The sequence below is a fragment of the Tachyglossus aculeatus genome, chromosome 14, assembly GCF_015852505.1.
Source record: "Tachyglossus aculeatus isolate mTacAcu1 chromosome 14, mTacAcu1.pri, whole genome shotgun sequence".
Classification (NCBI taxonomy): Eukaryota; Metazoa; Chordata; class Mammalia; order Monotremata; family Tachyglossidae; genus Tachyglossus; species Tachyglossus aculeatus.
Window position 1 is genome coordinate 56884576 of NC_052079.1, and position 17917 is coordinate 56902492.

Genomic DNA, 17917 nt, shown 5'->3' on the forward strand with positions numbered 1-17917 from the left:
GTGCTTAACAAATATAATAATAATAATAATGATAGCATTTATTGAGCGCTTACTATGTGCAAAGCATCATCATCATCATCAATCGTATTTATTGAGCGCTTACTATGTGCAGAGCATTGTACTAAGCGCTTGGGAAGTACAAATTGGCAACATATAGAGACAGTCCCTACCCAACAGTGGGCTCACAGTCTAAAAGGGGGAGAGTTCTAAGCACTGTTCTAAGCGCTAGGGAGGTTACAAGGTGATCAGGTGGTCCCACGGGGGGCTCACAGTCTTCATCCCCATTTGACAGATGAGGGAACTGAGGCCCAGAGAAGTGAAGTGACTTGCCCGAAGTCACACAGCTGACAAGTGGCGGAGCCGGGATTTGAACCCATGACCCCTGACTCCAAAGCCCATGCTCTTTCCACTGAGCCACGCTGCTTCTCCGAATGCCAAATGCCATTATTATCCTCCTCACATTGGCCCCATCCTCCTCCCCACCCCGTCCCTGTCTTCCTCCTCCCCGCACTGTCCTGTCATCCTCCTCGCAACGAATCGGACTGTCTCTGTATGTTGCCAACTCGTACTTCCCAAGCGCTTACTACAGTGCTCTGCACACAGTAAGCGCTCAATAAATACAATTGATTGATTGATTGAATCCTACCCCATCACCATCTCCTTCCACGGGCCTGGTCCTTCTACCCTCCCTCCATCCCCATCTTCCCCCACCCCCTTGATCATCATCATCATCATCATCAATCGTATTTATTGAGCGCTTACTATGTGCAGAGCACTGTACTAAGCGCTTGGGAAGTACAAATTGGCAACATATATAGACAGTCCCTACCCAACAGTGGGCTCACAGTCTAAAAGGGGGAACAGTCCTTGATGCCCTTCTCTGCTCCACCCTGACACCAGAGACATCTCTGTTCCTTGTGGCTTGTCTCCGTCCACCTGAGTCTGGCTGTCCAAGGGTCCGGCGTGTCAGAGCATGTTGCTGCTTACACAAAAGGGGCTCCTCTGCCTCAGTTGGCCATCTTCTAGTTGCCACCTGTCTGTCCCCTCCATCTCCTATCCTCGCCACCCCCGTGCTTGTTACCCCTCCATCCCTACCCATGCCCCCCTAAGGATCGGTCCCTCTCACCCGGGTGGCTCACGGTTCTAGCGCTGAACTGAAAGGTCCCCTCTATTTCCACCCATTTTTCCACCCACCAAATCCTCCTTAGTCCTGGGATCTGAGAGCTAAAGAAGGCCTGCATCTCTGGGGACCTCTCCATCCCCCCCCCCATCTTACCTCCTTCCCTTCCCCACAGCACCTGTATATATGTTTGTACATATTTATACTCTACTTATTTATTTATTTCTTTATTTTACTTGTACATATCTATTCTATTTATTTTATTTTGTTAGTATGTTTGGTTTTGTTGGTGTAGAGAAGCAGCGTGGCTCAGTGGAAAGAGCCCGGGCTTTGGAGTTAGAGGTCATAATAATAATAATAATAATAATAATAATAATGGCATTTGTTAAGCGCTTACTATGTGCAGAGCACTGTTCTAAGCGCTGGATAAAAAAAAAAAAAATTCCAGGGGAGAGCGCGAACGCAGTCCCCCACTACCACAAATTATGCAGTCGAGTTTCCCGCATTTGGGGAAATCGCAGGGGTCAGCACAGCCGCAGTGCAATGGCTGAGCCTCACCCAGGGAAAACCACCTACGGGATCATGGGGTCTCGGTTCAAATCTCGGCTCCGCCAACTGTCAGCTGTGTGACTTTGGGCAAGTCACGTCACTTCTCTGGGCCTCAGTTCCCTCATCTGTAAAATGGGGATTAAGACTGTGAGCCCCCCGTGGGACAACCTGATCACCTTGTAACCTCCCCAACGCTTAGAACAGTGCTTTGCACATAGTAAGCGCTTAACAAATGCCATCATTATTATTATTATTATTATTATTTGTTCTCTGTCTCCCCCTTTTAGACTGTGAGCCCACTGTTGGGTAGGGACTGTCTCTAGATGTTGCCAATTTGTACCTCCCAAGCGCTTAGTACAGTGCTCTGCACACAGTAAGCGCTCAATAAATACGATTGATGATGATGATGATGATGATGACCCAGGAAGGTGCAGAGAAGGCGGAAGGGGAGGGGGACCCAGGAGGCTGCAGAGCTTCCTTCCCTCCCTCCTGGGTCTCATTTCCTCTCCTCTGCGTATTATCGTCTCTCTATTTTGGGCGGAAAATTCTGCGTCTTCGTGTTACCCAACAGAGCTGATTTCTTTGCTGACAACTTTCTCAGCGGCCCCCAGCAGTCTTTGGCTGGTTATTGGCTAACTCTGACTTATGGTGGCGTTTATTAAGCGCTTACTAAGCGCTGGGGAGGTTACAGGGTGATCAGGTTGTCCCACGGGGGGCTCACAGTCTTAATCTCCATTTTACAGATGAGGGAACTGAGGCCCAGAGAAGTGAAGTGACTTGCCCAAAGTCACACAGCTGGTAATTGGCAGAGCCGGGATTTGAACCCATGACCTCTGACTCCAAAGCCTGTGCTCTTTCTACTGAGCCACGCTGCTTCTCTAATTTGCCTTGAGAAAGATTCGGATTGAGATCTGGTGGGCTAAATCAAGTTGCGTGGTGCCTTTTTTTTCCATCAGTCTATAAGGAAAGAACAGAATCCGTCTCATATGTTTCCCGGGTATTTGATTAAATCCTAGGGGCATTCCAGACTACCCACTCCTGGCCTTCCCATTTTCCTCACTTCTCCTCCTCCTTTATCCTCAGAGGGGCCTCATCTAAGAAGCAGTAGCATTTATCGAGTGGCCGCTTGCTGCAGTGCCTGACCTTGTTGCTTGGGAGCAAGGGAGGTCACCTTGTAACCTCCCCAGCGCTTAGAACAGTGCTTTGCAATCAATCAATCATATTTATTGAGCGCTTACTGTGTGCAGAGCACTGTACTAAGCGCTTGGGAAGTCCAAGTTGGCAACATATAGAGACGGTCCCTACCCAACAGTGGGCTCACAGTCTAGAAGGAGGAGACAGAGAACAAAACAAATTAACAAAATAAAATAAATAGAATAGATATGTACAAGTAAAATAAATAAATAGAGTAATAAATACATACAAACATACATACATATATACACATAGTAAGCGCTTAATAAATGCCATCATAAATAAATAATTGTGAAGTTCATTCATTCATTCATTCATTCATTCATTCATTCAATCGTATTATTGAGCGCTTACTGTGCGCAGAGCACTGTACTAAGCGCTTGGGAAGTACAAGTTGGCAACATATAGAGATGGTCCCTACCCAACAGTGGGCTCACAGTCTAGAAGGGGGAGACAGAGAAAAAACAAAACATGTCAACAAAATAAAATAAATAGAATAGATATGTGTGAGTAAAATAGAGTACTAAATACGTACAAACATATATACATATATGCACATAATAAGCGCTTAATAAATGCCATCTTAAATAAATAATTGTGAAGTTCATTCATTCATTCATTCATTCAATCGTATTATTGAGCGCTTACTGTGCGCAGAGCACTGTACTAAGCGCTTGGGAAGTACAAGTTGGCAACATAGAATAAAGTTCAGAATAAAGCATCAGGCCCCCAGTCCACAAAGAGCTAACATTCTTAAGGGAGAGACAAACACAAATATTTAGCACTCAATCAATCCATTAGTCATATTTATTTACTGTGTGCAGGGCATTGTATTGAGCGCCTGGGAGAGTACAACACAACAGTATAACAGACACAGCGTGGCTCAGTGGAAAGAGCACGGGCTTTGGAGTCAGAGGTCATGGGTTCGAATCCCATCTCCACCACATGTCTGCTGTGTGACCTTGGGCAAGTCACTTAACTTCTCTGCGCCTCAGTTACCTCATCTGTAAAATGGGGATTAAGACTGTGAGCCCCACGTGGGACAACTTGATCAACTTGTATCCCCCCAGCGCTTAGAACAGTGCTCTGCACATAGTAAGCGCTTAATAAATGCCATTATTATTAGTATTATTATTCCCTGCCCACAGTGAGCTTCCACTCTGGAGGGGGAGACAGACATTAATAGAAATAAAGTATGGATATGGATATAAGTGCCATTAGGCTGGGCGTTTTGTAAGTATGTTTGGTTTTGTTCTCTGTCTCCCCCTTTTAGACTGTGAGCCCACTGTTGGGTAGGGACTGTCTCTATATGTTGCCAACTTGTACTTCCCAGGCGCTTAGTACAGTGCTCTGCACACAGTAAGCGCTCAATAAATACGATTGATTGATTGATTGAGTAGCATGAGAGCCCCTTCCTTCCTCTCCCCCTCGTCCTCCCTCCATCCCCCCATCTTACCTCCTTCCCTTCCCACAGCACCTGTATATATGTATATCTGTTTGGACATATTTATTACTCTATTTATTTATTTATTTATTTTACTTGTACATATCTATTCTATTTTGTTCGTATGTTTGGTTCTGTTCCCGGTCTCCCCCCTTTTAGACTGTGAGCCCACTGTTGGGTAGGGACTGTCTCTATATGTTGCCAATTTGTACTTCCCAAGCGCTTAGTACAGTGCTCTGCACATAGTAAGCACTCGATAAATACGATTGATGATGATGATGATGAAAGAGCCCGGGCTTTGGAGTCAATCATGGGTTCAAATCCCAGCTCCGCCTATTGTCAGCTGTGTGACTTTGGGCAAGTCACTTCACTTCTCTGTGCCTCAGTTACCTCATCTGTAAAAGGGGGATGAAGACTGTGAGCCCCCCGTGGGACAACCTGATCACCTTGTAACCTCCCCAGCGCTTAGAACAGTGCTTTGTACCTAGTAAGCGCTTAATAAATGCCATCAAAAAAAAAAAAGGAGTAGGAAAAGAGGAAATGAGGGCTTAGTCGGGGAAGGCCTCTTGGAGGAGATCTGCTTTCAATATGGCTTTGGAGGGGGGTGAGCAATCGTCTGTCGGGTGTGAAGGGGAAGAGCGTTTCAGGCGAGAGACGGACGTGGGCGAGAGGTCGGCGGCGAGATAGACGAGATGAAGTAGAGTGAGTAGGTTGACATAAGAGGAACAAAGTGTGCAGTCTGGGTTCAAAATAAAGAATTGAATATCCATCTGCTCGTTGTGTCCGTATTGCCCTCTCCCAAATGCTCAGTACACTGCTCTGCACATAGTAAATGCTCAATAAATAGACTGTGAGCCCACTGCTGGGTTGGGACTGTCTCTATATGTTACCAACTTGTAATAATAATAATAATAATAATAATCGGCATTTGTTAAGCGCTTACTATGTGCGAAGCACTGTTCTAAGCGCTGGGGAGGATACAGGGTGATCAGGTTGTCCCACGTGGGTCTCCCAGTCTTAATCCCCATTTTACAGATGAGGTCACTGAGGCCCAGAGAAGTTAAGTGACTTGCCCAAGATCACACAGCAGACATGTGGCGGAGTCGGGATTCGAACCCATGACCTCCGACTCCAAAGCCCGGGCTCTTTCCACTGAGCCAGCGCTTAGTACAGTGCTCTGCACACAGTAAGCGCTCAATAAATACGATTGATGATGATGATGATGATGATATTGATGGTGACGTTTACGAAAGTGCTAAGGAGACTGGAAATAAGTTTCTAAATGACAATATTTCTCCGGGCACTGGGAAAGTATGTTGAAGGAAATATACTAATAATAATGATGGCATTTATTAAGCGCTTACTATGTGCAAAGCACTGTTCTAAGTGCTGGGGAGGTTACCAGGTGATCAGGTTGTCCCACGGGGGGCTCACAGTCTTCACCCCCATTTTACAGATGAGGGAACTGAGGCCCAGAGAAGTGAAGTGACTTGCCCAAAGTCATACAGCTAAGTGGCAGAGGCAGGATTTGAACCCATGACCTCTGACTCCAAAGCCCGGGCTGTAGATGGGATTTTAGGAGGGCTTTGAATGTGGGGGAGAGCGGGGGTCTGTCTGATTTTTGGGGTGGACAGCCAAGAGTGAGGGTGATGGCATTTATTAAGCGCTTACTGTGTGCAAAGCACTGTTCTAAATGCTGGGGAGGTTACCAGGTGATCAGGTTGTCCCACGGGGGGCTCACAGTCTTCACCCCCATTTTACAGATGAGGGAACTGAGGCCCAGAGAAGTGAAGTGACTTGCCCAAAGTCACACAGCTAAGTGGCAGAGGCAGGATTTGAACCCATGACCTCTGACTCCAAAGCCCGGGCTGTAGATGGGATTTTAGGAGGGCTTTGAATGTGGGGGAGAGCGGGGGTCTGTCTGATTTTTGGGGTGGACAGCCAAGAGTGAGGATGATGGCATTTATTAAGCGCTTACTGTGTGCAAAGCACTGTTCTAAGTACTGGGGAGGTTACCAGGTGATCAGGTTGTCCCACGGGGGGCTCACAGTCCTCACCCCCATTTTACAGATGAGGGAACTGAGGCCCAGAGAAGTGAAGTGACATGCCCAAAGTCAGACAGCTGACAAGTGGCAGAGGTGGGATTTGAACCCATGACCTCTGACTCCAAAGCCCGGGCTGTAGATGGGATTTTAGGAGGGCTTTGAATGTGGGGGAGAGCTGGGGTCTGTCTGATTTTTGGGGTGGACAGCCAAGTGAGGGGCTGGATGTGGGAGAGGGTCTGCATTGTTATTTCTGTTAATGTCTGTCTCCCTCTCTAGACTGTAAGCTCCTTGTGGGCAGGGAATGTGTCTGTTTATTGTTCTGTTGTACTCTCCCAAGTGCTCAGTACAGTGCTCTGCACCCAGAAAGCGCTCAATAAATGTGATTGGATGAAGGAATGAATGAATGAATTTGTGAAACCCACTCCCAGATCTGGGCCCCTTCCCTCCACCCTGCTGCAAATAATAATAATAATAATAATGATGGCATTTATTAAGCCCGCTGTTGGGTAGGGACTGTCTCTATGTGTTGCCGATTTGTACTTCCCAAGCGCTTAGTACAGTGCTCTGCATACAGTAAGCGCTCAATAAATACGATTGATTGATTGATTGATTGATTAAGTGCTTACTAGGTGCAAAGCACTGTTCTAAGCGCTGGGGAGGTTACAAGGTGAGCAGGTTGTCCCACGGGGGGCTCACAGTCTTCATCCCCATTTTACAGATGAGGTACCTGAGGCCCAGAGAAGTGAAGTGACTTGCCCAAAGTCACACAGCTGACAATTGGCGGAGCCGGGATTTGAACCCATGACCTCTGACTCCAGAGCCCTGGCTCTTTCCACTGAGCCCCCCTCACTTACTTGCTTTCTCTCACCTTCATACTCATCTCCCTTTTCAGCAATAATAATAATAATTGTGGTATTTAAGGGATTACTACATGTCCAGTGTTGTCTGTCTCCCCCTTCTAGACTGTGAGCCCGCTGTTGTGTAGGGACCGTCTCTATATGTTGTCAACTTGTACTTCCCAAGCGCTTAGTACAGTGCTCTGCACACAGTAAGCGCTCAATAAATACGATTGAACGAATGAATGATAGCGCACGGGTCTAGGAATCAGAGGGTCATGGGTTCTAATCTCAGCTCTGCTATGTGGCCTTGGGCAAGTCGCTTAACTTCCCTGTGCCTCGGTTACCTCATCTGCATAATGGAGATTAATCAATCAATCAATCAATCGTATTTATGGAGCGCTTACTGTGTGCAGAGCACTGTACTAAGCGCTTGGGAAGTCCAAGTTGGCAACATAAAGAGAAAGTCCCTACCCAAAAGTGGGCTCACAGTCTAAAAGGGGGAGACAGAGAACAAAACCAAACATACTAACAATATGAAATAAATAGAATAGATATGTAAGGATTTTTGAGGATTAAGACTGTGAGCCCCATGTGGGACGTGGACTCTGTCCAACCTGATTGGCTTGTATCCACTCCAGCGCTTAGTAAAGTGCCTGGCACATAGTAAGTACTTAATAAATACCACTTTTTTCACACATTTTGGGGTGTGAAAAACAGAACTAACTGTAAATGTGGTCTCCCAGTCTGCGAGCACATTATGCGGTGCTTTTAGCAATTCCAACTATTAGACCTGTCTAGGCTTGTCATAAGATTTTCCGCTTTGGAAACAAAGCCCTAAAACCCCAGACTGAGCTTTCAATAAACACCTATGATTGGTGACTGAAAAATGAGTATGAATTAGAAATGGCTTTTTCTTCCTTTTTCAACTGACAGTCGTTTCCTTGGTGAAGCCCTCTGTTGATTCTGGAGGTTTTGCCCTTTTTCCTCAACGTTTTACTGCACTTAGCGGGAAGCAGGGCCCAGGGGAAGGAGCACGGGACTGGGAATCGGGAGACCTAGGTTTTAATAATAATAATAATAGTAATGTGTTTCTTTTTTAATATGTGTTTCTTTTTTAATATTAGCCACCTGGAAGACGAAACAACATCGTTTCAATCAATCTATCAGTGGTATTTATTGAGCGCTTACTGTGTGCAGAATAAGCATGGTTCAGAGGAAAAAACACAGGCTTGGGAGTCAGAGGTCACAGGTTCTAATCCCTGCTCTGCCACTTGTCAGCTGTGTGACTTTGGGCAAGTCACTTCACTTCTCTGTGCCTCAGTTACCTCATCCGTAAAATGGGGAAGAAGACTGTGAGCCCCCCGTGGGACAACGTGATCACCTTGTATCTACCCCAGCGCTTAGAACAGTGCATGGCACATAGCAAGCGCTTAATAAATACCATCATTATTATTATTATTAATGATAGAGGAGCAGCGTGGCTCAGTGGAAAGAGCCCGGGCTTTGGAGTCAGAGGTCATGGGTTCAAATCCCAGCTCCGCCATTTGTCAGCTGGGTGACTTTGGACAAGTCACTTCACTTCTCTGGGCCTCAGTTATCTCATCTGTAAAATGGGGTTTAAGACTGTGAGCCCTCGGGACAACCTTATCCCCTTGTAACCTCCCCAGCGTGTAGAACAGTGCTTTGCACATAGTAAGTGCTTAATAAATGCCATCATTTTATTATTATTATTATTATTAATGATGGTATTTGTTAAGCATTTACTATGTGCCAAGCCCTGTTTTAATCCCAGTTCCACCATTGGCCAACGGAGTGACCTTGTTCTGTGCCTCAGTTTCTTCGCTTGTAAAACGGAGGTAATAGGCAGAATGGCATAATAATAATAATGATGATGGCATTTATTAAGCGCTTACAATGTGCAAAGCACTGTTCTAAGCGCTGGGGAGGGATACAAGGTGATCAGGTTGTCCCACGTGGGGCTCACAGTCTTAATCCCCATTTTACAGATGAGGTAACTGAGGCTCAAAGAAGTGACTTGCCCACTTGGAACTAGCGTGGGTCTGGGCTTCAGGAGTCTTAAAGAAATAGGTACCAGAATGTCATTTCTTAATCACAAAAAACTGTTGGTGACTTCCCAATCCCTTCCAGATCTGAGTACTTTATACTTCTCTTAACATTTAAGAGATAATAATAATAATGATGATGATGATGATGGTGTTTGTTAAGCATGTACTATGTGCAAAGCACTGTTCTAAGCACTGGGGAGGTTTCAAGGTGATCAGGTTGTCCCACGGGGGGCTCACAGTCTTAATCCCCATTTTACAGATGAGGGAACTGCGGCCCAGAGAAGTGACTTGCCCAAAGTCACACAGCTGACAAGTGGCGGAGCCGGGATTTGAACCCATGACCTCTGACTCCAAAGCCCGGGCTCTTTCCACTGACCCACGCTGCTTCTCTAAGAGATGCAACGTGGCCTAGTGATAAAAGCAAAGTCCTGGGAGACAGGACCTGGGTTCTAATCCCGCCTCCGCCACTTGTCTGCTGTGTGACCTTGGGCAAGTCATTTCACTTCTCTGGGCCTCAGTTTCGTCATCTGTAAAATGGGGTTTAAAGCCGTGAGCCCCATGAGGGATGGACTGTGTCATCATCATCATCAATCGTATTTATTGAGCACTTACTGTGTGCTCAATAAATTTGTTCGTTCATTCGTTCATATCGGCAACAGATAAATCAATCAATCAATCAATCGTATTTATTGAGCGCTTACTGTGTGCAGAGCACTGTACTAAGCGCTTGGGAAGTACAAGTTGACAACATATAGAGACAGTCCCTACCCAATAGTGGGCTCACAGTCTAAAAGGGGAAGTCTAAAAGTGTCCAACCTCATTATCTTGTATCTACCCCAGTGCATAGTATAGTGCCTGGCACATAGTAAGCATTTAACAAATACCATTAAAAAGAATACTTTTCTCCCCAAACACTTCAAACTGGTAGTGGATTTTTTGCACTCAATTCAGGCAAGGGTAGGTGTCTTTTCAAAATAAATGCGATCTGGAGAACGTGTGCAACGATTTCTTTGGAAACGGCCTGTTATCTCTTTGGACCTGGCTTGCCGTATCATTTTCTTTTTAAATGTATTGGCCTAGATGTTCCCGGAGACCTGAGGAGAGTTTTATAAATTTGGAAAAAGGCACTGCAAATGACTAACTACCAAATTAAAGTGTGACCTCTCAGAAAGAGCGTGGAGTCCTTGGGAAAGGAAGCAGTAATGAATAGATGTGTGTGTTTATGTTGGAGGGACAGAGAGAAAGAAATTAGACCTGGCAAGTGCTCTCGTCCTTAATAACATTTTAACAAAAGCTGTTTGTTTGAGTAAAAAAGGAGCGCCTAAAGTTTTAATGAACATTCATTCTAAGCAAGCTAGACTCCATAAGGTTTTTAATGGTATTCTCCTACTTTCTGTACGGTATTTGTTAAATAATAATAATAATGTTGGCATTTATTAAGCACTTACTATGTTCAAAGCACTGTTCTAAGCGCTGGGGAGGTTACAAGGTGATCAGGTTGTCCCACAAGGGGCTCACAGTCAATCCCCATTATACAGATGAGGTAACTGAGGCCCAGAGAAGTTAAGTGACTTGCCCAATGTTAAATGTTTATTATATGATGATAAATGTTAAATGTTTATTATATGTTGCCAACTTGTACTTCCAAAGCGCTTAGTACAATGCTCTGCACAGGGTAAGCACTCAATAACTACGATTGAATGAATGAATGAATGAACGGTATTTGTTAAGGGCTTACTATGTGCCAGGCACTGTACTAAGCGCTGGGACACTGTACTAAGGAGCATTGTACTACGTGCTGGAGTAATCCGGTTAGACCCAGTCCATGCCCCACGTGGGGCTCACAGTCTTCATCCCCATTTTATAAATGAGGTAATTGAGGCATAGAGAAATTAAGTGACTTGCCCAAGGTCACACACTTAGACAAACAACGGAGCCTGGATTAGAACCCAAGTTTTTTTCTGATTCCCAGGCCACGCTGCTTCCCGTTCATCCCCTCGCTTGTCCACGTATTCATCCTTCCAGTCTCTTTGTCCTCCTAGTTGTAAATTACTCGGAGCCCGTCTCCTCCCTTAGCGCGTGAGATCCTCGAGGGTAGGGATTGTGTCGCCTCCTCTTATGGGAATGATAATAATAATGATGATGGCATTTATTAAGCACTTACTATGTGCAAAGCACTGTTCCAAGCGCCGGCCACGGTAGGTGTTCTGTAAATAGTACCGATTGGTCGGCTGCCCTGGCTTTTCCATCACTGTTGACAACACGGCCATCCTTCCTGTCTCACAGACCAATAACCTTGGCATTATCCTTGTCTCGTCTCTCTTTCATTCAACTCATATGTTCAGTCTGTCAAGAAATCCTATGGTTTTGCCTTCAAAACGTCTCCAGAATCTGTCCTCTTCTCTCCTCTCCATCCAAACAGCGACCATGCCAATCTGAGCGCCCGTCGTTGCCCGTCTTTGGCTACTGCATCAGCCGCCTTGCTGACCTCCCGGCCTCCCGTCTCTCCCCTCGCCGGTCTTTATTTCACTCTGCCGCCCAGATCGTTCGTCTGCAGAAACGTTCAGTCCATGTCACCCCACTCCTCAAGACCTCCAGACCTGCCCACCCACCTCCATGTCAAAGAGAAACTCCTCACCACTGGCTTTAAAGCAGTCAATCAGCACACCCCCTCCTACCTCACCGCATGGCTCTCCTAATCCATCAATCAATCAATCAGTCGTATTTATTGAGCGCTTACTGTGCGCAGAGCACTGTACTAAGCGCTTGGGAAGTCCAAGTTTTCACAGTTAACTGGGGCTTTGGTAACGACAGAGTAGAGTAAAAGCTTTCCTGTTTGAGATCAAACGTGCTTTCTTTTAGACTGTGAGCCCACTGTTGGGTAGGGACTGTCTCTGTATGTTGCCAATTTGTACTTCCCAAGCGCTTAGTACAGTGCTCTGCACATAGTAAGCGCTCAATAAATACGATTGATGATGATGATGATGCTTTCCTTTGGAAGGTTAAGAGCAAACAGTCACCTTATCTCGTTCAATGAGTCCTTGTGTCCTCAAGAGAAAGGGGAAGAATCACCTATGTTTTGTTGAAATTGTGCTACAGAAATTCACTTTACAGAACTGTTTGGGGACAGAGTTAGTTGATTTTCACAATAATAAAAGCAGATATGGTTCCCGTCACATTCTCCTCCACTCACCAAAGCTATGGGGCTACATACTACAATTCAGCCCACACATTTTGCTCCTCTAACCCCACCTGCTCCCCGAACCTTGATCTTGAAAATCTCCCTTCTCCACGTCTCCCCCACTCCATCCCCCTTCGTGTTCGACGACCGACCACCACTCTCCCCACCTTCGAAGGCTTCTTCGTTTGCTTGTTATGGGCAGGGAGCGTGGCTGCTAATTCATCATCATCATCAATCATATTTATTGAGCGCTTACTATGTGCAGAGCACTGTACTAAGCGCTTGGGAAGTACAAATTGACAACATATAGAGACAGTCCCTACCCAACAGTGGGCTCACAGTCTAAAAGGGGGAGGTCTAAAAGGGGGAGGTCTAATTCTGCTCTATTGTACTCTCCCAAACACTTAGTACAGTGCTCTGCATTCAGTAAGCGCTCAATCGTATTTATTGAGCGCTTACTGTGTGCAGAGCACTGTACTAAGCGCTTACATGACTAATGGATTGATTAAAACCTCATCTCTTCCAAGGCGTCTTCTCCGTCATCCCCCGCTAATCCCTCTCCCTCCTGCATAATAATAATAATGGCATTTATTAAGCGCTTACTATGTGCAAAGCACTGTTCTAAGCGCTGGATCACCCTGACACTCAGATCTGTCCCCTTTAAGCTCTCGCTATTCACCCCACCCCCACAACACTTATGTCCATATGCGTAATTCATTTAAACAGAATGAATTCATTTCATTAAAAAATTCATTCATTCTTTTAAACAGAATGAATTCATTTCATTAAAAAATTCATTCATTTAAACAGAATGAATTCATTTCATTAAAAAATTCATTCATTCATTCTGTGTCCCCCTTTAGACTGTAAGCGCCTCGTGGGCAGGGAACACGTGTACCAACCCCATCTGTCTAGTCCTCGCCCAAGCTCTCGGTACAGTGCTGTGCACACTGGAGGCATTCAGTCCATAGCACCGATTGATTGATCGACCAGGAGGCGTGGGAGTTCGTAGTTGAAACGTTAACTTTATACCAAGTTACTATTCATTTTTCTGCTTTGGATTATAGTAATTATCTGAGCCGATTACATTACTGTGATGATTACATTTTCCCTACCCGACTTAATGACTAACTAGGCAGCGAGTTCCTGTACGGTGCCTAGCAAAGCCGCGGCATTACGGATCTCACATCTTAAAAATATTTGACGATATGAATTTAATGATAGTGATCTTGATTCATGAGTCGGGCATCATTTTAATTAAAGGAAGGCTTGAAAATGAAACCGCCTTTGGGTAAAATATCAGAGAGGGAGCCGAACACCTGGAGTTACTCTTCATCTTTAATCTCCTTCCCCAAATTTAGTGGCTTTGGATTCTAGACAACTTTTGTGCAGAAGGCCGATGTTCCGGAGGAGGGTTTCACCAGCTCTACCGTCTGAGGGAGAAAGGAAAGGAGGGGATTTTGACCTTTTCTCTGAAGAACTCCAAAGTGTTTTCCAGCCGCGGGGAGTCATCCAGTTTTTCCCTGTAAGGAAGCGATTGGATTGAGGGGGCCAAGGTCACCTAGCAAGCGTGCGACGGTGAGCGGGGATTGGAGTCCAAGGGTCCCGACGCTCAGCGTGGCTCAGTGGAAAAGAGGGTGGTTTCAAATCCCAACTCTGCCAATTGTCAGCTGTGTGACTTTGGGCAAGTCACTTCACTACTCTGGGCCTCAGTTACCTCATCTGTAAAATGGGGTTGAAGACTGTGAGCCCCCCGTGGGACAACCTGATCACCTTGTAACCTCCCCAGCGTTTAGAACAGTACTTTGCACATAGTAAGCGCTTAATAAAATGCCATCATCCATCATCATCACCCGGGGGTCTGTTGAGCTGCCCCTCTGGGCTGTCACCCCCGTTTGTCTGGCCGAACGAGAGCGGTGGGAGAGATTCCCCCAGCTCCCTTTCTGCAGAAAGTTCCCTTTCTCAAAAACAGAAGCTCTCTTGGTCCAAAACCCTGGGGAGAGCACATTTCATTTTTGAAAGCTGACCAAGAGGGTTCTACCGAATTTATCCAATCTACTTGTTTTAAAGACTGCCTTTTCTCCCCACCAGTTTCCATCTTTCTGACTGCTTTTGAAGCCCACTTAATAGTAATAATATTTACCTAATACTTAATAGTAATAGTATTTGTTGTGTACTTACTGTGTGCCAGGCGCTGTTCTAAGGGCTGGGGTGGAGACAAGGAAATTGGGTTGGACACAATCCCTGTAACACATGGGGCTCACAGTGTCTTAATCCCCATTTTACAGGTAAAAATAATAATAATGATGGCATTTGTTAAGTGCTTACAATGTGTGAAGCACTGTTCTAAGCTCTGGGAGGGATACAAAGTGATCAGGTTGTCCCATGTGGGGCTCACAATCTCAATCCCCATTTTACAGATGAGGTAACTGAGGCACAGGGAAGTTAAGTGACTTGCCCAGAATCACACAGCTGACAAGCAGCGGAGCTGGGATTTGAACCCATGACCTCTGACTCCCAAGGCCGTGCTCTTTCCACTGAGCCACGCTCGTTCGATCCTCACCCTAGCCCCGCAGCTATTCCGTCCAAATCCTTATGCACAATTCGATTTCCTTATAGACTGTGGGCCCACTGTTGGGTAGGGACTGTCTCTATATGTTGCCAATTTGTACTTCCCAAGCACTTGGTACAGTGCTCTGCACATAGTAAGCGCTCAATAAATACGATTGATGATGATGATGATTTCCTCCACCCCTGATCTATTTTAATGTCTGTCTCCCCCTGTACACCACAAGCTCCTTGTGGGCAGGGAACACGTCTGCCTTTGTCCATTCGGGTCTAAATGGCTCAGACGGAGCGTTCTCCGGAAATCATGAGCAATCCTGAGAAAAACCACGACTGCTTGGGGTATAGAACCAAAATCGCTCTCCCCCACCTCAGAAATGTAGAGACTTTCGCCCCACCCCTGGCCCTGTCCTTCCAGTCATTTACCTGCCCTGTGGATAAATTGTTATAAGCCCAACACTCATTTTGGGAGTTTTTCCCGGGATTTCTGCTTGGTCATCATCATCATCATCAATCGTATTTATTGAGTGCTTACTATGTGCAGAGCACTGTACTAAGCGCTTGGGAAGTACAAGTTGGCAACATATAGAGACAGTCCCTACCCAACAGTGGGCTCACAGTCTAAGAGGGGGAGACAGAGAACAAAACCAAACATACTAACAAAATAAAATAAATAGAATAGATATGTACAAGTAAAATAAATAAATAAATAGAGTGATAAATATGTACAAACATATATACATATATACAGGTTAGTTAACAACACCATTATCCTTTTATTTTGGGTCACTGTAGAGAAAAAGGCCTAGAGGAGATCATTTATTTTCCTATCTCTAGGTGACAGTACAGTATAAGTGCTAATCCTTAAATAAAGCCCATTATCTGAAAATAAATGGTTTCCTCCTGTCTCCCAAATAATAAAACCTACATGATGAAAGTTTCAAGCAATATTGTGTAATTTTAGAAATAGGGCCTCTGGCCTTTTTTTTTTTTTTAAAGCAGTAAGCAATGACATATCCACCTGAGGCTTGGAACTTTTCCGTGTTCATATATTTGAACATTGTAGGAATAACCTGGGAGCAATAACCCGACAGAATCGCATCATTCCTCTAGATTTCTAGACTGTGACCCCGTTGTTGGGCAGGGACCGTCTCTATATTTGCCAACTTGTACTTCCCAAGCACTTAGTACAGTGCTCTGCACACAGTAAGTGCTCAATAAATGCGATTGAATGAATTCCTCAAAGCTTCTGGTTGCCTCCTATCAATTAAAAAAAAAAAGCAAGCCATCATCTGGGTCTCACTCGTCAAAAGAGTACATATGGAGCCCAGGCCTGAGAGTCAGAAGGACCCGGGTTCTAATCCCAGCTCTGCCGCTTGTCTGCTGTGTCACCTTGGGTTAGTCACTTCACTTCTCTGGGCCTCAGGATTAAGGATGAGGATTAAGACTGGAAGCCCTAGGTAGGACAGAGACTGAGTCCAACCCGATTATCTTGTCTACCCTAGCAATTAGAACATTACCTGGCATATAGTAAGCACTTTCTTTTCATTCATTCGTTCATTTATTCAATCGTACTGTGTGCAGAGCACTGTACTAAGCGCTTGGAAAGTACAATTTGGCAACAGAGACCATCCCTGCCCAACAACGGGCTCACAGTCTAGAAGGGGGGAGGCAGACAAGAAAACAAAGCAGAACAAGTAGACAGGCATCAATAGCATCAATAAAAATAATTAGTATTATAGATATATACGTATCTATACATATACATATGCATATACATATACATAAACAGCGTGGCTCAATGGAAAGAGCCCGGGCTTTGGAGTCAGAGGTCATGGGTTCAAATCCCAGCTCCGCCAATTGTCAGCTGTGTGACTTTGGGCAAGTCACTTCACTTCTCTGGGCCTCAGTTACCTTATCTGTAAAATGGGGATTAAGGCTGTGAGCCCCCCAAGGGACAATCTGATCACCTTGTAACCTCCCCAGTGCTTAGAAGAGTGCTTTGCACATAGTAAGCGCTAAGTAAATGCCATCATCATCATCATCCCTACCCAACAACGGGCTCACAGTCTAGAAGGGGGGAGGCAGACAAGAAAACCATGCAAAACAAGTAGACAGGCATCAATAGCATCAATATAAATAAATAGAATTATAGATATATACATATCATTAATGAAATAAATAGAATAATATATATGTACATAATAAACACTATTAATAATATTATTATTATTGTTGTATGGTACAGACGTTTACGACCCACTGTGCCCTTCCACCCCCATCTCCCTTCATGTCTGTCTTCTCCTCCCTGGGCAAAAAGTGGAGGAAAGCAGATGTATGAGTGGAGAGAGGGTCTTCTTATCAGTCTCCATTTCCCGTCCGTCGTCCGATGCATCAAGATGATGAGTGTGGCCTTCGCCCAAGGTAGACTTTCTGTCCGACGGGATGCCGGATGGACGACTCGGGGCTACTTCTCGTCTGGATGTGGAAAACATCTATTTTCTGAGGGAGCATCAGGGGCGGGAATCCATCGCGGGGGGTCTTCAAAAATTAGGACTACTGACTCGGAAAAGGTAAATGGCCCTGCACTCAGCAAGTGTCAAGTTACAGCCCTTGAGAAATCAAGTCTGAGATCTTCCACCTTCACTTATTTGCAAATCACGGCGTTACAGTCGCAACCCCCAGATCCCAGAGGGTTACCCCGCTTTCCGCCCCTTTTAGATAGATAAATCGTAAATAAATATGATTGATTTTAGACTGTGAGCCCACTGTTGGGTAGGGACTGTCTCTATATGTTGCCAATTCGTACTTCCCAAGCGCTTAGTACAGTGCTCTGCACATAGTAAGCGCTCAATAAATACGATTGATGATGATGATGATGATGGTTATCGTTTCACGGAGCATCCTCGTCGGG

At 45.3% G+C, this 17917-nt stretch overlaps 1 protein-coding gene and 1 non-coding gene across 2 annotated transcripts in view; one reads left to right on the top strand and one right to left on the bottom strand.

The window, feature by feature from the left end:
- CERK (ceramide kinase) overlaps positions 1-17917 on the top strand; it is an 88491-nt gene that overhangs the window by 3096 nt on the left and 67478 nt on the right. The window lies entirely within an intron of this gene.
- On the bottom strand, positions 1566-1723 carry LOC119937426. The gene has a single exon (XR_005454095.1). It is a non-coding gene; the product is annotated as a U1 spliceosomal RNA (small nuclear RNA).